The sequence below is a fragment of the Protomyctophum bolini genome, assembly GCF_963924005.1.
Source record: "Protomyctophum bolini genome assembly, chromosome: 17".
Classification (NCBI taxonomy): Eukaryota; Metazoa; Chordata; class Actinopteri; order Myctophiformes; family Myctophidae; genus Protomyctophum; species Protomyctophum bolini.
This window is the reverse complement of record NC_137878.1, coordinates 37,475,265-37,494,780: the sequence shown is the minus strand read 5'-3', so window position 1 is coordinate 37,494,780 and position 19,516 is coordinate 37,475,265.

Sequence of the window (19,516 nt, the reverse complement as noted above, 5' to 3'; positions counted from 1 at the left end):
TGGCTCAAGTTTACCGTCCAGGTAATTGTTGATTTCCCACTTTCCACCCCCACTCTCCACACTCTTCAGGATCTCTCTCTTTACCACATATTTGTCGTTGGTGACAACTCTCTTAAAATTAATGATGACTCCTTTTGAATTACCTGAATTAAGTACAGAGAAACGGATGAGTGGTTACAATGTTTTTTTTTAAAATATATTATGCCTGAATAGTATTAGTCTAGAAGACATTATAGGGTTTAACCTCAAACAATTTGCAACAGAAACTCAAGCCTTAATTGGGATAAAAACGGCAATATGGCAAATAATGTTATTGTTATCACATTTGGGCAAGTGGCTATGGCTGTTTTTATCCCAAGGATTGTTTTCCATGCAAACCAAATGCTTGCAATGGATTCAGAATCATGAAAAACCCCCTAGTTTGTCACGTCACATGCTACTTAAATTAATAACATTTTCAGAATTTGCCTGAATATGTAGGGATATATAATATGTATATCTAAATATGTTGTTAATGGTACCATCACATATTTTTCAGTAGCAGTTTTCAATATGTTCTACGACTGGGATTTCTTAGGAGTTTTATGTTGTTGCTAAAATATTTATGAAACAAAGATTGATTGATTGATCATATGTTATTCATTGGATTGGTGAATTGAATTATTATTATTATCAATCGACTGATCCCAATCACTGGACAATCGATCGGATCAACTCCAGTTGTGAGAAGAAAATGTGATTGATTAGACTTACAGGTGTTGGTGACATGGACTACTTCACCATCCCCAATGTAAACAGCCCAGTGATTGAACTGTCCTCTGAGGAACTCAATCATGTCTCCCTTTTGAGGCTCTCGCTTCTGGGGTTGGAAAAACAGAGGCAGAGAAAGAAGCGGAAAGATACTTTTAAAATCTTCAAATGGGTGTCAGTTTGAATACAGTGTTAGCCCAAATTTAAATACATTTTTACAAGATAAAGCATCTGTGTAAACAACACAAAGGCTCACACACAAAAATTTGGCTCTTTAGACACATTTTTACTTTACTTACAGAAGGTGACATGGTGAAAAAAAGTGACACCGAGAGTGGACGTTTCGTCCTCAGAGCGTCAGTTCACTAACCTTTGCTGGAGACATGGTTGCTTTCTTCTTTCAGATTTCAGCTGTGTGATCCTTTTAGAATCCTTCATGTGCTTTAACTTTCCATTTACTGTGAATCCACAACAATACGCTTTACAACATCTCCTCAGTCGGCTTAGTTAATAATTTCCTTTTCCTATTGCTTCCTTTATCGGTGCATTTGCATGTTTCTATAGGAACGCACCCATAATATTTATCTGTGGAACAGAACAAGTCAAACTAAATAAATGTATGCCTTAACTCCTACATCCGAAGTTGTCAGGACAAAAGTTTGAGAACTGACTTATAGTATCTAAGCCATTCATATGATATCACTATTTAGGGAGAGCATCTCCGGGTATAAAGATGTGTTGAAGACGACACCTCAGAAGTCTGGGGCCCCGGGGCCCATGGGCAGGGAGAGAGAGGACTTGACATTTTTTGGGCCTTGTTGATTTATGTTCTATTCATCTTTTATAAGGGGACACAGCGCAAATCTTCATTTGGTTCTTCTAAAATATGCACATTATGCACACTGACAGAATGTGTTTTAATAGGATAGTGGGCAATGTTTAGGCCACCTTTTCTCGGCCTGAATTCCCCCAATTTTGGGGTGAGCAGTGTGGCTCCTAAATACGGCTGATCAGTAATTTTGGGGTCTGCCGAAATCGGCTGCCACTCAAATCCCAGCTGATAGAGCCCTGTATCACTCAGTTCAGTCTAACCTGCCCCCATCATCAGGGAGATCGAGGCTCCCAGTTCATTCTTGTTTAGATTTCATTATCGTGAGAACGATGGCTTCCATTTTCGGTTTCTGAACTGCCCACAGCCCTCCCTATGAAGATAGGTTGAAAAGTGGTGAAGTGGTCCTTTGATGTCATTTAATGCAATCAGATAGGACTATTCTGTGTTTGGATGTACTGTATATATGGGCTGTCAAGGCCTGAAAGTAGTTTTTTGCCACTGTGTGTGTGTGTGTGTGTGTGTGTGTGTGTGTGTGTGTGTGTGTGTGTGTGTGTGTGTGTGTGTGTGTGTGTGTGTGTGTGTGTGTGTGTGTGTGTGTGTGTGTGTGTGTGTGTGTGTGTGTGTGTGTGTGTGTGTGTGTGTGTGTGTGTGTGTGTGTGTGTGTGTGTGTGTGTGTGTGTGTGTGTGTGTGTGTGTGTGTGTGTGTGTGTGTGTGTGTGTGTGTGTGTGTGCGCGTGCGCGCGTGTATGCGTGCGCACTTGTTAATCCGTTATGATCACCTGGTGTATTTAAGGCTCCATGTTTTCCGTTGGTGCCCTAGACGGCAGATCAGATGCAGTGAGTGTTCAAAGTGCGGCTCGGAGCAAAATGATACTTAGCAGGAACGGTGCGTTTTGCTAAAGACGACGGTGCCACAGTGTCACATCCCAGCAGACTGTGATTTTCCGGAGCCTTCTTAGTCCCCCGACATTATCTCCCCACTGACGGAATGCGTTATTGGAATGCGTACAGGGAGTTGTAAAGACAGGATGTCGCGCCTGCTGTAGGGCTCATGAGTTTGCCGTCGTGCCTTTTATTTTCTTTGCTTTGTGTTTCCCTCTCTCGGCTGTATACACAGGTTCAGTCTGGCCTGTGTGGTCCATGGTGGTGAGGAGGAGAGCCTCCAGTCTGGCCTATATGGTCCATGGTGGTGAGGAGGAGAGCCTCCAGTCTGGCCTGTGTGGTCCATGGTGGTGAGCAGGAGAGCCTCCAGAATGCCATCAATCATCTCTCCACAGTAGAAGCTCTCATCCTGCATGACACTGTGGCCACCAGCCTAGAGAGTTGGGATCCAGAACCGGGTTTCTTCTTTTATCACACCGTCACAGCTGGTATGTGGACCTATACAGTTACAATACCGTTTATAAGGACCACCATAACTCTCCCTGAGAGTGTACGAATGGCACCAAGCAGACCCGTAAGATTCTCACTTTGAGAACCACTACAATATAATGTACTGTATCAGTGTTCATTTTGTTGACTAAGACTAACATAGGACTCTATTTTCGTCCAGGCTGAATCCTGAAACCCCTTTTCCCTAAACTATACTTTGCCTCACAGCTCACAACGTGTCGATGCAGATTGGCTATTTTAACTATTCAAAAATGTTTTGTCAGAATTTGCAATACTGTAGGCCTGCAGTGTACACTTCTGTTTGTTCAACGGAAGTTATATTGAAGGCCACAAGTTATGAATCCCCTTATAGCTTGGGAGACTTTTAGGTTATCGGGCTGAGGTTGTGAGACACTCTTCTGATTGATTGTTTGATGATTGAAGTATTAATTAACAGGAACACCTCCTCGTCCTGCTGTCACGAGCCATCACACATAATGTCGTCTCTGTCGGGTGAAAACCTCCCAAACTGGTACTTTCAGGATTCAAATTCAGAAATGACAAGAGTATATAGCAGATCTACAAGCGCTGCGTTGCGAGCTTGATTTGCGGATCTGCTACTTTCGATACGTTCGTGTGGTTTCCGTAGAAGGATCAATTATAGTGTGTTCCTTTGCACACACAAAAACCCAATAAAAAAACACACACACACAGTTAAAATAATGGAGATACGAGGTTTCTGCCCATCATTTCAGGTGAAGCCATCATCTCCTGCATGCTGTGAAACATGGTTTTAAAACATGAGCTGCTGACAGATGATGCGTTTTCATCCAGAGCAGCTCGAGACATCTGGTGTCTCCCCGGGACCCACATGCACACACACGCACACACACACACACACACACACACACACACACACACACACACACACACACACACACACACACAAACAGGCTACTGTATAATGAAGCCCTCTAAAAAATAGTGAAAATAGCCGATCTACAAGGCTATACTGGCGGTGGTCTGTGTAACACATCATCCTATGGTGATCCTAAAGATAAAAAAAGATATACGCACGCAGAGGTGGTTCTGAATTGGTTCTGTGTAGAAAGGAATCAGTGTTGATTTAGTTTTTGTAATAGGCTATAGGTTTTTTTTTAATAACATTTAATTTAGTTTTAGTCAAATTCGAAAGTTTTAATTTAGTTTTAGTTGGCTGAATATCATATATGTATATATAGTTGACTAAATCTATAGTTGATTTAGTCGACTAAAAATGTATTTTGGCAGGCATTGATGGTTGTCGTAATGCCCGATTTTACACTTTTACACATTGGCTGCATGCTGAAAGAAAATAACAGATCTACAAGCTCACAAGCATGTAGATATGCTATTTTCAGAGTGAAACCAAACATAACTCAGACTTGTATATTAGTTCTACCTGAGCTCTTCTGCTCTATAGTCCATCTAAAATATGTCTATAGTTTGTATTTGTTATTTAGTGACAGTTTTAGTCATCATAGCTTCGTTTATTAAAGTTTTATTAAAGTTAATCTAGATATATCGGCTATATTTCTCTTATTTTTGCTGGTTTGCCTTTTTTTGTAATTGAATGCTCATTCATCACAATTTGAATAATATATTTTTATAAGGCTGTCAAAAGAAGTGAAGAATAATTAATGGAATTAATGCATTAACATTTTGTCAGATATTTTAATCGACTTCTCAAGTGTGTTTTTTCTACAGCAGGTGAGCCGTGAGTTAATTTGTGGGACTGGATCCATCACTGACCACGCACCACGCACATGCATGATGCACACACACAATCCCTGCTCTCTTCCATTCTCAGTACTGTACACAGTATATATTCTTTCCTTTTTCTTCTTTTTTCTCCATTAATATATGATTTCTTACTTTGAATCAATGCTAAATATCTCTGTATTCCAATATTCCGGTAATCATTACCATAGTGTGTTTATTTCAGTAGCAGGGGCCTCCCAGTCTCTCCACTAGGGCTGGTTCTAAGGGCACAGGGGTGTGTTTATTTCAGTAGCAGGGGCCTCCCAGTCTCTCCACCTCCACCAGGACTGGTTCTGGAGGGGACAGGGGTGTGTTTATTTCAGTAACAGGGGCCTCCCAGTCTCTCCACCTCCACCAGGGCTGGTTCTAAGGGGACAGGGGTGTGTTTATTTCAGTAGCAGGGGCCTCCCAGTCTCTCCACCTCCACTATAGGGCTGGTTCTGGAGGGGACAGGGGTGTGCTGCGTGTGCAGACCCCACCGAAATGTGTCGGTGCCCACCCAATCAAAAGTTATGGAGAATATTTATTTGTAGCCAATATAAAACATACCACAACATATCAGTACCATTTATCAGTTCTGATTGGGCGGGCAGCATTTTTAGAGAAATTGAACCCATCTGAACACTGTTTGCCATGAGTGCTGTTAACCGACAGGAAGTGGCGTGCACATAAGACACTGGGTGGTGCTAGAGCACCTGCCCTTTTGCCCTCTGGACAGCAATGTGCCCTCTTTGAATGTTCGTTTTTTTGTTCATTTTATTTTTGTTTTGTACAGTGTAGGCTACAGTATGTGGCCCATGGTGACATTGATCAATTCTGGATTAAAAGCTTCCAATATATTATTTATTCCCCAAAATCTATAAATCTCACACTATTAAACCCTTGCTTTCCCAGCCCAATTTTTTTTGTTTTGGTAACAAATTGGCTTATTTTTAATTCATCATTTTAACATTAATAGAAAGATCTGATGGTTTGAATATATCGTTTTGATGAGACTGACGATCCTAGTGTCTTCTCCAGAATTGCCACCAGATGGCGAGAATGCACCATTATGCTGATTTTGACAAAAATAGAGGAATCTAGGGGAGTCACTTCTGGTTCAAATGATCATCAACATCCGGTAGTAGTTTGACCCAAGCCACTGCCGTGACTCTCGTCGATGCTAGGATAATGCCATAGTTTTCATTACTAAGTCATATTAACCCCAAAACATCGCAAAATATCACATTTTTCACAGCGACGCACATAAAGACGGCGCGCGTGCGCGATGGCGCACGATCACGCGGATTTCGGCCGTTTTTTGGTAGATTACATCCAACATTAGCGATATTTAGAAAAAAATGCTAATTTTTTCTCCTTTGAAGCCCCAATAAATAACAGTCAATAAATTCCGTTTATTCCGGATATGGCATGTTTATATTTTTCGATTCATTCCGTTTATTCCGGGTTTAGTAGTCCAAGGGTTAAGGCAACCGGTGGTTCCACGCGCTCCACAAGGTGCCCTTTTTTTTCTTCACTTGACCACCTGCCCCTCCAAATGTCTGTGCACGCCACTGCCAACAGGGTGCGGCTGGAAATTGGGTTACTGTTGGTCAAAGAAGGAGAAGATAGATAGATAGATAATCTGAGATGATAGCATAGTTTTCTATGCATTTCGGGGGATTATTACGCTATGCGGTGCGTGCAGGATGCACCCCCATGAGCACGGCCCTGAGTACCATGCAGTCACCTGCATGCAGTCATCACTATGCACAGTATATATATACATTAAACACCATGGAATATTACATGATGTGGTTCCAATACACAACAGAAAAAGTTACACAAAGAGTGGATGTTTTCAAAATATCTTTGCCTACTGCTTCTGACATCCCCCCCCCCCTCTGGTCATTCATTTTACACACAATACAACAATTCAAACACCCACACTCTAAAATGCCACATGTTTACACGTGTTTCTTTTTATTTCCACTAACATCAGCATTAACGATGACGTGGCTAGCGGTGCTAGCGCCAACAGCGGTATTTCCAATACCATCACTAACATCAGAATTAACGATGACGTTGCTAGCGACGCTAGCGCCAACAGCGGCGGCGATCAGTGCAAAGGGGGTCCAGACGATGCTGGCTCCCGCGAACAGGCCTAGTGTGATGATACCCATAGCGGAAACCTTTCTTGTAGCAGACTTCACCTGCAGGAAGGTGACACACAAACAAAGACAGAGTAAGAGTGAGACTGAGGTCACATTCTCACCAGAGAGCTTTGCTGCGATTAAAACGAATCCTGCTGCGCATTTTCAGAAAGTGCACTTCGTTTGGCAGGTGTGAAGGCTCATTCGAATCGTAATGCGTATCAAAGAACCGCATTATACTCCGAGCAAAAACGGGGGTTTCGCTTCGCTTCCAATCGCACTTGATTACGATTTCGGTGCAGGTGTGAATGCAATCCGCAGTAAATAAAGGAAATTAAGCAAACAATGTGGCGGGAGAGGAGCTGAACACAGTTGGAGACGGAGAAGGCATATTTTACTCAGTGCAAAGATGTCCCGGGCCTGATCGAAATGAGGACGAGTACACAATTGCTTAAGAAAACACATAAACACTGCAGTGCAGTGTAATAGTATTATAGCCTACAGAATATTCTGTCTGTCTGTGCGTGCCGTAAACATGGAGTGCTGTCACTGTGTGGGGACTAGTGGGGAGTAGGAACTTTCATCTCAATAAACGTGTAAACATTATGTGCTGCTGTCTGTTATATCAGCGCGCTCAGCACTGTCCCTATCAATGCCCAAAAGAACAGTGTGTGGCTGCGTGCGTATAGTGAGAGAGCGAGAGAGAGAGAGGGCCGGGTCCAGTCGAAGACGGCACGACACATGCACGTTATGAGTATAATTTTATCACCATAGATTTCACTGTGTAGGCTAGTTTATGAATGGAACTGAAGTAAATTAACTCCACTTTTTTATATGGACTAAAAAGGTCCCCCCTGCTGCGTTTCCAATTACTGCGGATGACAGTGTGAAGGCAAACCGCAGCATTAAATATGCAAGAACCCCAAATTCTCCGCCCATACGCATTGAGTCTACCGAAGTATTAGGTGAGAATGTGACCTATAAGACATGTTTATGTTGTAGGAGGTAACAGCAGGTTTATTTGTAAAAGCAGCAACTATTGTCATTAATCCACATTTTGTGGATTAATTTACCTTTACTGCGTGGCCCCCAGTGGCCCCCACAAAATGACCGGAACTACTTGAGATTTCACCAAAACTAGAGCAGAACTCCCACCACGGGACTCTGGCAATCAATTAATACAGTTGCAACCACTATATTAATGGCAAGTATTTCATACAACTTAAGTTAAAAAAAAATCTGAACTATCCCTTTAACACTTAGACTAGGCCTGTCACAATTATTTCATCATTATTTGAGATAATCACAATTATTTGAGATCCTTTAGTTTACATAATCATTTCCATGTCTCATGTTTTACAATGTTCATACATTTCATTTTTTTTGTTTTAGTTTTTACCACTTTTCTCCCCAATAGTCGTTATGCCAATTGAGGGTATTATGCCCGGGCATAAAGTAAATCAAATGCTGATTCCGCCATAGCCACTTGCCCTTAATGTGATGACGCCTTTTTTTTTGCCTAAGGAGTGTTTTTCATGCTAAACTAATGCTTGGAATGAATTCAGAATCATGGAAAATAGTTTAACATCACATGTCACATGCTAGTTAAAGCATAATGAAATTTGGAAGATGTATCATAATCAAATATGAACTAGGGACATTTCGTACTGTACGAATACAAAAATAACAAAACATGTACGGTCACCTTAGGTGGTACAGTACCAATCAAAATATTCATGTTGGCCCCTATACACTATATAGATTCCTCGCCACAGACGTTTTAAATTACCACTGCGTCTGTTGCCACAGTCACATTAAAGATCCTGTATTAAGGACAAAGTGTAGTGAGTTGTCAAAAGTGTTGCTTTCTTTTTTTATTCATTTTTTTCAATGATCAAGCAGACAATGCAGAGTCAATCAAAAGTGATGTGGTGAGTGTACTGTATGCAGTAGGTGTTGTTTTTGGCATTGGATTACAACATTTTAACATTATTATCCCACATGTTAACACTTGTTTCATTTGTTTTTATCATCATTAACTTTGGTAGCGTGCGGCGGTGCTAGAGCCAGCACTGGCGGTGCCGAATGCGCTTGGAGTGCCTGCACTGCTGGCTGCGCCGAACAAGCCTAATGAAATCATACCCCAAATGGAAAGTTTCTCTTCAGCAGCCTTCACCTATAGCAGGAAGTTGACACACACAGACAGAGCAAAATATTAGGTAGAATTGTATTGCAATTTGTAATGGCAGCTAAATTAAATCACTATAAAAGTGAGAAAAAAACAAACGGCATAAACTTTTAGAGGGGTTATCAACAACATAAACAAACTCCCTGTAGTTCATGAATGTCAGCTCCTACTATTAGTGCGCAGTATTTCTCCCTATAGTAGGCTAAAACGTATTAATGAACCATTCATATGTTTTTATTGTGCACACATGAGTGCATGCGGCTACTTGGCTAGCAAGCACATGCACTGTAATGTAGGTCTAAAGTTCAATGACATGTTATGAAAGAAAATGAAATGCTGTCTACCTGCTGAGAACGTGGCTCGCCGTAGCGCAGCTCAGTGACAAAGTGTTCACAGTTATTTGTTCTGACGTTGTAAGGAACGTCCTCGCCCACCCGTGCAAGGGCATCCTTGACAATGTCATCTTCTGGTCGTGGCTCAAATTCACTGTCCAGGTAATTGTTGATTCGCCACCCGTCACCCCCAGCCACGCTCTCCAGTCCCTCTCTCTTTACCTCAGCTTTGTTGGTGACAGACGAAATAATGTTGCCAAATATTCCTGAATTACCTGAATTAAGTACAGAGAAACAGATGAGTGGTTACAATGTTTAAAAAAAAAAGAGACAATACTTAAAATATATTCATGTATGTTCCTGCAGAAAAACGAATTACAATCAAATGACAATCAATTCAATCAAATTAATGTTATTTTCTATGCATTGTTGTTTGGTATTTACCAGAATTTGAGTTGAGGGAGACTAATTTATATGTCGGTATGTGCATGCTTTGAGAGACTGAGAGAATACATATGAAGTAATTTGCCTACCATCTGATCAAAATAGATCTCCTCTAGTGTAGCAGCAGGGCTCAACATGAGAGCTCAAGGGATATCATGTGTTATTGATTGGATTGGTGAATTGAATTATTATTATCAATCGACTGATCCTAATCGACTGATCCCAATCACTTGACAATCGATCGGATCAACTCCAGTTGTGAGAAGAAAATGTGATTGATTAGACTTACAGGTGTTGATGACATGGACTACTTCACCATCCCCAATGTAAACAGCCCAGTGATTGTACTTTCCTCTGAGGAACTCAATCATGTCTCCCTTTTGTAGCTCTCGCTTCTGGGGTTGGAAAAACAGAGGCAGAGAAAGAAGCGGAACGATACTTTTAAAATCTTCAAATGGGTGTCAGTTTGAATACAGTGTTAGCCCAAATTTAAATATAGCATCTGTGTAAACAACACAAAGGCTCACACACAAAAATTAGGCTCTTTAGACACATTTTTACTTTATTTACAGAAGGTGACATGGTGAAAAAAAGTGACACCGAGAGTGGACGTTTCGTCCTCAGAGCGTCAGTTCACTAACCTTTGCTGAAGACATGGTTGCTTTCTTCTTTCAGATTTCAGCTGTGTGATCCTTTTAGAATCCTTCATGTGCTTTAACTTTCCGGCTTAGTTAATAATTACCTTTTCCTCATCATCATCATCATCATTTATTAACTCACGACCATGATCACATGGTTTGGAGCACAGATTCATAAAAGTATACAATCGGAAGTATACAATACATTACAGATTACACGATATACATAGACATATTGGAAGGCTTTCTCTGTTTGTACAGTGGAAGAACATTTTTCAGAAAAGCACCCAATTTATAGATTACTTTTTGTTTTTCAGATTTTAGTAATGCAATTAATTTAAACATAGAAGGGTGGGTAAAAAAATAAAGTGGCAGGTATTTTTGCCTGAAATTCATAATGCCAGTATTCTTACATTCCAACAAAACATGATACTCATGTCCAATTCTGGCATCATTACACAGGTTACAAATCCTCTGACTTCTTTCCAATCCTTTATATCTACCGATGACCTTTGGGATCCTTGTGTTGTGTTCCTATCGCTTCCTTTATCAGTGCATTTGCATGTTTCTATAGGAACGCACCCATAATATTTATCTGTGGAACAGAACAAGTCAAACTAAATAAATGTATGCCTTAACTCCTACATCCGAAGTTGTCAGGGTCGTGGTCCCCATTCAAATAATTATTTGGGGGGTCACTGCCTGAAAAGTTTGAGAAATGACTTATATGGGCTGTATTTTGCGTGTCTTAAGTACCAGGTCTTATTCCCTAACTTGAGTAAACTAAAGACCTGGAGGCGTGATCAATGCCATTTGGCTACTCTGAGTGGCCAAAGAGCATTGATCACGCTTTTTAGTTTACTCTTCAGTTTACTCAAGTTAGGGAATAAGACCTGGTACTCAAGACAAGCAAAATACAGCCCTATAGTATCTAGGAGGTTCATATTATATCACTATTTACTAGGGAGAGCATCTTCGGGTATAAAGATGTGTTGAAGACGACACCTCAGAAGTCTGGGTCCCATGGGCAGGGAGAGAGAGGACTTGACATTTTTTTGGGCCTTGTCGATTTATGTTCTATTCATCTTTTATAAGGGGACACAGAGCAAATCTTCATTTGGTTCTTCTAAAATATGCACACTATATGCACACTGACAGAATGTGTTTTAATAGGATAGTGGGCAATGTTTAGGCCACCTTTTCTCTGCCTGAATTCCCCCAATTTTGGGGTGAGCAGTGTGGCTCCTAAATACGGCTGATCAGTAATTTTGGGGTCTGCCGAAATCGGCTGCCACTCAAATCCCAGCTGATAGAGCCCTGTATCACTCAGTTCAGTCTAACCTGCCCCCATCATCAGGGAGATCGAGGCTCCCAGTTCATTCTTGTTTAGATTTCATTATCGTGAGAACGATGGCTTCCATTTTCGGTTTCTGAACTGCCCACAGCCCTCCCTATGAAGATAGGTTGAAAAGTGGTGAAGTGGTCCTTTGATGTCATTTAATGCAATCAGATAGGACTATTCTGTTTGGATGTACTGTATGGGCTGTCAAGGCCTGAAAGTAGTTTTTTGCCACTGCATGTGTGTGTGTGTGTGTGTGTGTGCGTGCGTGCATGCATGCATGCGTGCGTGCGTGCATGCATGCGCGCGTGTATGTGTGCGCACTTGTTAATCCGTTATGATCACCTGGTGTATATAAGGCTCTATGTTTTCCGTTGGTGCCAGACGGCAGATCAGATGCAGTGAGTGTTCAAAGTGCGGCTCGGAGCAAAATGATACTTAGCAGGAACGGTGCGTTTTGCTAAAGACGGCGGTGCCACAGTGTCACATCCCAGCAGACTGTGATTTTCCTGAGCCTTCTTAGTCCCCCGACATTATCTCCCCACTGACGAAATGCGTTTTTTTTTTTTTAATACTGTTTTTATTAGGCATTTTTGTAAGACAATTTCAGATTTAGACAATGATAATAAGTAATTCAGTTAAATAAAAATGAAAAAAATAACAAGCAATGTAAATGTTCCACATACAGTATAATAAAAAAGACATAAGTGTAAAACAAAAAAACAGACAACAGGACAGACACTCTTGCTCTCAAACTTCCAACAGTAAGTTAGACATTCTTTTTTAAATAATAAAAAATAAAATAAAGAAAAAACACTCAGTTCCTTTTCTTTCTTTCCAATTTTCTATTGTGCTATCTATTGTGTAGGAGGGGTTAGCGTGCACCTATTAAAATATTCAATGAAGGGTTGCCATGTCTGGTAGAACCTATCTTCACTCCCTCTCAATTCAAATTTAATCTTTTCCAATTGTAAGTAATGCATAACATCCTTCATAAGTGAAGTGTGAGTTGGAACCTGTGCTTGTTTCCAATTCAACAGTATCAGTCTGCGAGCCAGTAGAGTCACATATTTTACCATGTTATATTGGAAAGTAGACAGTTTGACCCCGGGCCCTGTGACTCCCATAATTGCTGTTAGTGGATAATAGCGTTTGGAATGCGTACAGGGAGTTGTAAAGGCAGGATGTCGCGCCTGCTGTAGGGCTCATGAGTTTGCCGTCGTGCCTTTTATTTTCTTTGCTTTGTGTTTCCCTCTCTCGGCTGTATACAGGTTCAGTCTGGCCTGTATGGTCCATGGTGGTGAGCAGGAGAGCCTCCAGTCTGGCCTATATGGTCCATGGTGGTGAGGAGGAGAGCCTCCAGAATGCCATCAATCATCTCTCCACAGTAGAAGCTCTCATCCTGCATGACACTGTGGCCACCAGCCTAGAGAGTTGGGATCCAGAACCGGGTTTCTTCTTTTATCACACCGTCACAGCTGGTATGTGGACCGTCCTATACAGTTACAATACCGTTTATAAGGACCACCATAACTCTCCCTGAGAGTGTACGAATGGCACCAAACGGACCCGTAAGATTCTCACTTTGAGAACCACTACAATATAATGTACAGTACTGTATCAGTGTTCATTTTGTTGACTAAGACTAACATAGAACTCTATTTTCGTCCAGGCTGAAGCCTGAAACTCCTTTTCCCTGAACTATACTTTGCCTCACAGCTCACAACGTGTCGATGTAGATTGGCTATTTTAACTATTCAAATGTTTCTTCTGTTTTGTCAGAATTTGCAATACTGTAGGCCTGCAGTGTACACTTCTGTTTGTTCAACGGAAGTTATATTGAAGGCCACAAGTTATGAATCCCCTTATAGCTTGGGCGGGGGAGACTTTTAGGTTATCGGGCTGAGGTTGTGAGACACTCTTCTGATTGATTGTTTGATGATTGAAGTATTAATTAACAGGAACACCTCCTCGTCCTGGCCATCACAAAACCTCCCAAACTGGTACTTTCAGGATTCAAATTCAGAAATGACAAGAGTATATAGCAGATCTACAAGCGCTGCGTTGCGAGCTTGATTTGCGGATCTGCTACTTTCGATACGTTCGTGTGGTTTCCGTAGAAGGATCAATTATAGTGTGTTCCTTTGCGCACACACAAAAACCCAATAAAAACACACACACAGTTAAAATAATGGAGATACGAGGTTTCTGCCCGTCATTTCAGGTGAAGCCATCATCTCCTGCATGCTGTGAAACATGGTTTGAGCTGCTGACAGATGATGCGTTTTCATCCAGAGCAGCTCGAGACATCTGGTGTCTCCCCGGGACCCACATGTACACACACACACACACACACACACACACACACACACACACACACACACACACACACACACACACACACACACACACACACACACACACACACACACACACAAACAGGCTACTGTATAATGAAGCCATCTAAAAAATAGTGAAAATAGCCAATCTACAAGGCTATACTGGCGGTCTGTGTAACACATCATCCTATGGTGATCCTAAAAAAAAAAAAAGATATACACACGCAGAGGTGGTTCTGAATTGGTTCTGTGTAGAAAGGAATCAGTGTTGATTTTGACAGAAATTTTTGATTTAGTTTTTGTCATAGGCTATAGGTTTTTTTTTTATAACATTTAATTTAGTTTTAGTCAAATTCGAAAGTTTTAATTTAGTTTTAGTCGGCTGAATATCATATATGTATATATAGTTGACTAAATCTATAGTTGATTTAGTCGACTAAAATGTATTTTGGCAGGCATTGATGGTTGTCGTAATGCCCGATTTTACACTTTTACACATTGGCTGCATGCTGAAAGAAAATAACAGATCTACAAGCTCACAAGCATGTAGATATGCTATTTTCAGAGTGAAACCAAACATAACATGACTTGTATATTAGTTCTACTGGATCTCTTCTGCTCTTTCTCCATCTAAAAAATGTGTGTCTATAGTTTTTATTTGTTGATAAAATTGTCAAAATATTTAGTGACAGTTTTAGTCATCATAGCTTCGTTTTTATTACGTTTATTAAAGTTTATTAAAATGAATCTATAGATCGGCTATATTTTTCTTATTTTTGCTTTTTTTGTAATTGAATGCTCATGTATCACAATTGGAATATTATATTTTTATAAGGCTGTCAAAAGAAGTGCATTAACCCTGCAGGAAGAATAATTAATGGAATTAATGCATTAACATTTTGTCAGATATTTTAATCGACTTCTCAAGTCAGGTATGTGTGTGTTTCTACAGCAGGTGAGCCGTGAGTTAATTTGTGGGACTGGATCCATCACTGACCACGCACCACGCACATGCATGATGCACACACGCACGCAATCCCTGCTCTCTTCCATTCTCAGTACTGTAAGTAGGCTAGTTTATAAACGTCACTATTATGTATTATTCATCAGCTGTGTGATCCTTTTAGAATCCTTCATGTGCTTTAACTTTCCGGCTTAGTTAATAATTACCTTTTCCTTATCATCATCATCATCATTTATTAACTCACGACCATGATCACATGGTTTGGAGCACAGATTCATAAAAGTATACAATCGGAAGTATACAATACATTACAGATTACACGATATACATAGACATATTGGAAGGCTTTCTCTGTTTGTACAGTGGAAGAACATTTTTCAGAAAAGCACCCAATTTATAGATTACTTTTTGTTTTTCAGATTTTAGTAATGCAATTAATTTAAACATAGAAGGGTGGGTAAAAAAATAAAGTGGCATGTATTTTTGCCTGAAATTCATAATGCCAGTATTCTTACATTCCAACAAAACATGATACTCATGTCCAATTCTGGCATCATTACACAGGTTACAAATCCTCTGACTTCTTTCCAATCCTTTATATCTACCGATGACCTTTGGGATCCTTGTGTTGTGTTCCTATCGCTTCCTTTATCAGTGCATTTGCATGTTTCTATAGGAACGCACCCATAATATTTATCTGTGGAACAGAACAAGTCAAACTAAATAAATGTATGCCTTAACTCCTACATCCGAAGTTGTCAGGGTCGTGGTCCCCATTCAAATAATTATTTGGGGGGTCACTGCCTGAAAAGTTTGAGAAATGACTTATATGGGCTGTATTTTGCGTGTCTTAAGTACCAGGTCTTATTCCCTAACTTGAGTAAACTAAAGACCTGGAGGCGTGATCAATGCCATTTGGCTACTCTGAGTGGCCAAAGAGCATTGATCACGCTTTTTAGTTTACTCTTCAGTTTACTCAAGTTAGGGAATAAGACCTGGTACTCAAGACAAGAAAAATACAGCCCTATAGTATCTAGGAGGTTCATATTATATCACTATTTACTAGGGAGAGCATCTTCGGGTATAAAGATGTGTTGAAGACGACACCTCAGAAGTCTGGGGCCCCGGGGGCCCATGGGCAGGGAGAGAGAGGACTTGACATTTTTTTGGGCCTTGTCGATTTATGTTCTATTCATCTTTTATAAGGGGACACAGAGCAAATCTTCATTTGGTTCTTCTAAAATATGCACACTATATGCACACTGACAGAATGTGTTTTAATAGGATAGTGGGCAATGTTTAGGCCACCTTTTCTCGGCCTGAATTCCCCCAATTTTGGGGTGAGCAGTGTGGCTCCTAAATACGGCTGATCAGTAATTTTGGGTCTGCCGAAATCGGCTGCCACTCAAATCCCAGCTGATAGAGCCCTGTATCACTCAGTTCAGTCTAACCTGCCCCCATCATCAGGGAGATCGAGGCTCCCAGTTCATTCTTGTTTAGATTTCATTATCGTGAGAACGATGGCTTCCATTTTCGGTTTCTGAACTGCCCACAGCCCTCCCTATGAAGATAGGTTGAAAAGTGGTGAAGTGGTCCTTTGATGTCATTTAATGCAATCAGATAGGACTATTCTGTGTTTGGATGTACTGTATATATGGGCTGTCAAGGCCTGAAAGTAGTTTTTTGCCACTGTGTGTGTGTGTGTGTGTGTGTGTGTGTGTGTGTGTGTGTGTGTGTGTGTGTGTGTGTGTGTGTGTGTGTGTGTGTGTGTGTGTGTGTGTGTGCGTGTATGCGTGCGCACTTGTTAATCCGTTATGATCACCTGGTGTATATAAGGCTCTATGTTTTCCGTTGGTGCCAGACGGCAGATCAGATGCAGTGAGTGTTCAAAGTGCGGCTCGGAGCAAAATGATACTTAGCAGGAACGGTGCGTTTTGCTAAAGACGACGGTGCCACAGTGTCACATCCCAGCAGACTGTGATTGTCCTGAGCCTTCTTAGTCCCCCGACATTATCTCCCCACTGACGGAATGCGTTTGGAATGCGTACAGGGAGTTGTAAAGGCAGGATGTCGCGCCTGCTGTAGGGCTCATGAGTTTGCCGTCGTGCCTTTTATTTTCTTTGCTTTGTGTTTCCCTCTCTCGGCTGTATACACAGGTTCAGTCTGGCCTATATGGTCCATGGTGGTGAGGAGGAGAGCCTCCAGTCTGGCCTATATGGTCCATGGTGGTGAGCAGGAGAGCCTCCAGAATGCCATCAATCATCTCTCCACAGTAGAAGCTCTCATCCTGCATGACACTGTGGCCGCCAGCCTAGAGAGTTGGGATCCAGAACCGGGTTTCTTCTTTTATCACACCGTCACAGCTGGTATGTGGACCGTCCTATACAGTTACAATACCGTTTATAAGGACCACCATAACTCTCCCTGAGAGTGTACGAATGGCACCAAACGGACCCGTAAGATTCTCACTTTGAGAACCACTACAATATAATGTACAGTACTGTATCAGTGTTCATTTTGTTGACTAAGACTAACATAGGACTCTATTTTCGTCCAGGCTGAAGCCTGAAACCCCTTTTCCCTGAACTATACTTTGCCTCACAGCTCACAACGTGTCGATGCAGATTGGCTATTTTAACTATTCAAAAATGTTTTGTCAGAATTTGCAATACTGTAGGCCTGCAGTGTACACTTCTGTTTGTTCAACGGAAGTTATATTGAAGGCCACAAGTTATGAATCCCCTTATAGCTTGGGAGACTTTTAGGTTATCGGGCTGAGGTTGTGAGACACTCTTCTGATTGATTGTTTGATTGAAGTATTAATTAACCCATTCTGAACGGGAACCCATTTTGGTGTTAGCATCATGTTATGCTTTAGCGCGTAGCGCGCCACCGAGTGGCGCGCTACGAGCTTGTAGGTCTGCTATTTTTGAAAAATCGAAGAACGACTGACATTTTTTTAGAATCTGATCTCAATGGGTCAGAATGGGTTAATCAGACCAGTGTGTGTCCAGTGGAAACCTCGTATGAATCTGATCTCGGGTCAGAATGGGTTAACAGGAACACCTCCTCGTCCTCGTCCTATATGTTGTCACGAGCCATCACACATAATGTCGTCTCTGTTGGTATAGCAGATCTACAAGCGCTGCGTTGCGAGCTTGATTTGTGGATCTGCTACTTTCGATACGTTCGTGTGGTTTCCGTAGAAGGATCAATTATAGTGTGTTCCTTTGCACACACATAAAAACCCAATAAAAACACACACACAGTTAAAATAATGGAGATACGAGGTTTCTGCCCGTCATTTCAGGTGAAGCCATCATCTCCTGCATGCTGTGAAACATGGTTTTAAAACATGAGCTGCTGACAGATGATGCGTTTTCATCCAGAGCAGCTCGAGACATCTGGTGTCTCCCCGGGACCCACATGTACACACACACACACACACACACACACACACACACACACACACACACACACACACACACACACACACAGACAGGCATACTGTATAATGAAGCCATCTAAAAAATAGTGAAAATAGCCAATCTACAAGGCTGGTGGTCTGTGTAACACATCATCCTATGGTGATCCTAAAGATAAAAAAAGATATACACACGCAGAGGTGGTTCTGAATTGGTTCTGTGTAGAAAGGAATCAGTGTTGATTTAGTTTTTGTAATAGGCTATAGGTTTTTTTTTAATAACATTTAATTTAGTTTTAGTCAAATTCGAAAGTTTTAATTTAGTTTTAGTCGGCTGAATATCATATATGTATATATAGTTGACTAAATCTATAGTTGATTTAGTCGACTAAAATGTATTTTGGCAGGCATTGATGGTTGTCGTAATGCCCGATTTTACACTTTTACACATTGGCTGCATGCTGAAAGAAAATAACAGATCTACAAGCTCACAAGCATGTAGATATGCTATTTTCAGAGTGAAACCAAACATAACTCAGACTTGTATATTAGTTCTACCTGATCTCTTCTGCTCTTTCTCCATCTAAAAAATGTGTGTCTATAGTTTTTATTTGTTGATGAAATTGTCAAAATATTTAGTGACAGTTTTAGTCATCATAGCTTCGTTTTTATTACGTTTATTAAAGTTTATTAAAATGAATCTATAGATCGGCTATATTTTTCTTATTTTTGCTTTTTTTTGTAATTGAATGCTCATGTATCACAATTGGAATATTATATTTTTATAAGGCTGTCAAAAGAAGTGCATTAACCCTGCAGGAAGAATAATTAATGGAATTAATGCATTAACATTTTGTCAGATATTTTAATCGACTTCTCAAGTCGGGTATGTGTGTTTTTTCTACAGCAGGTGAGCCGTGAGTTAATTTGTGGGACTGGATCCATCACTGACCACGCACCACG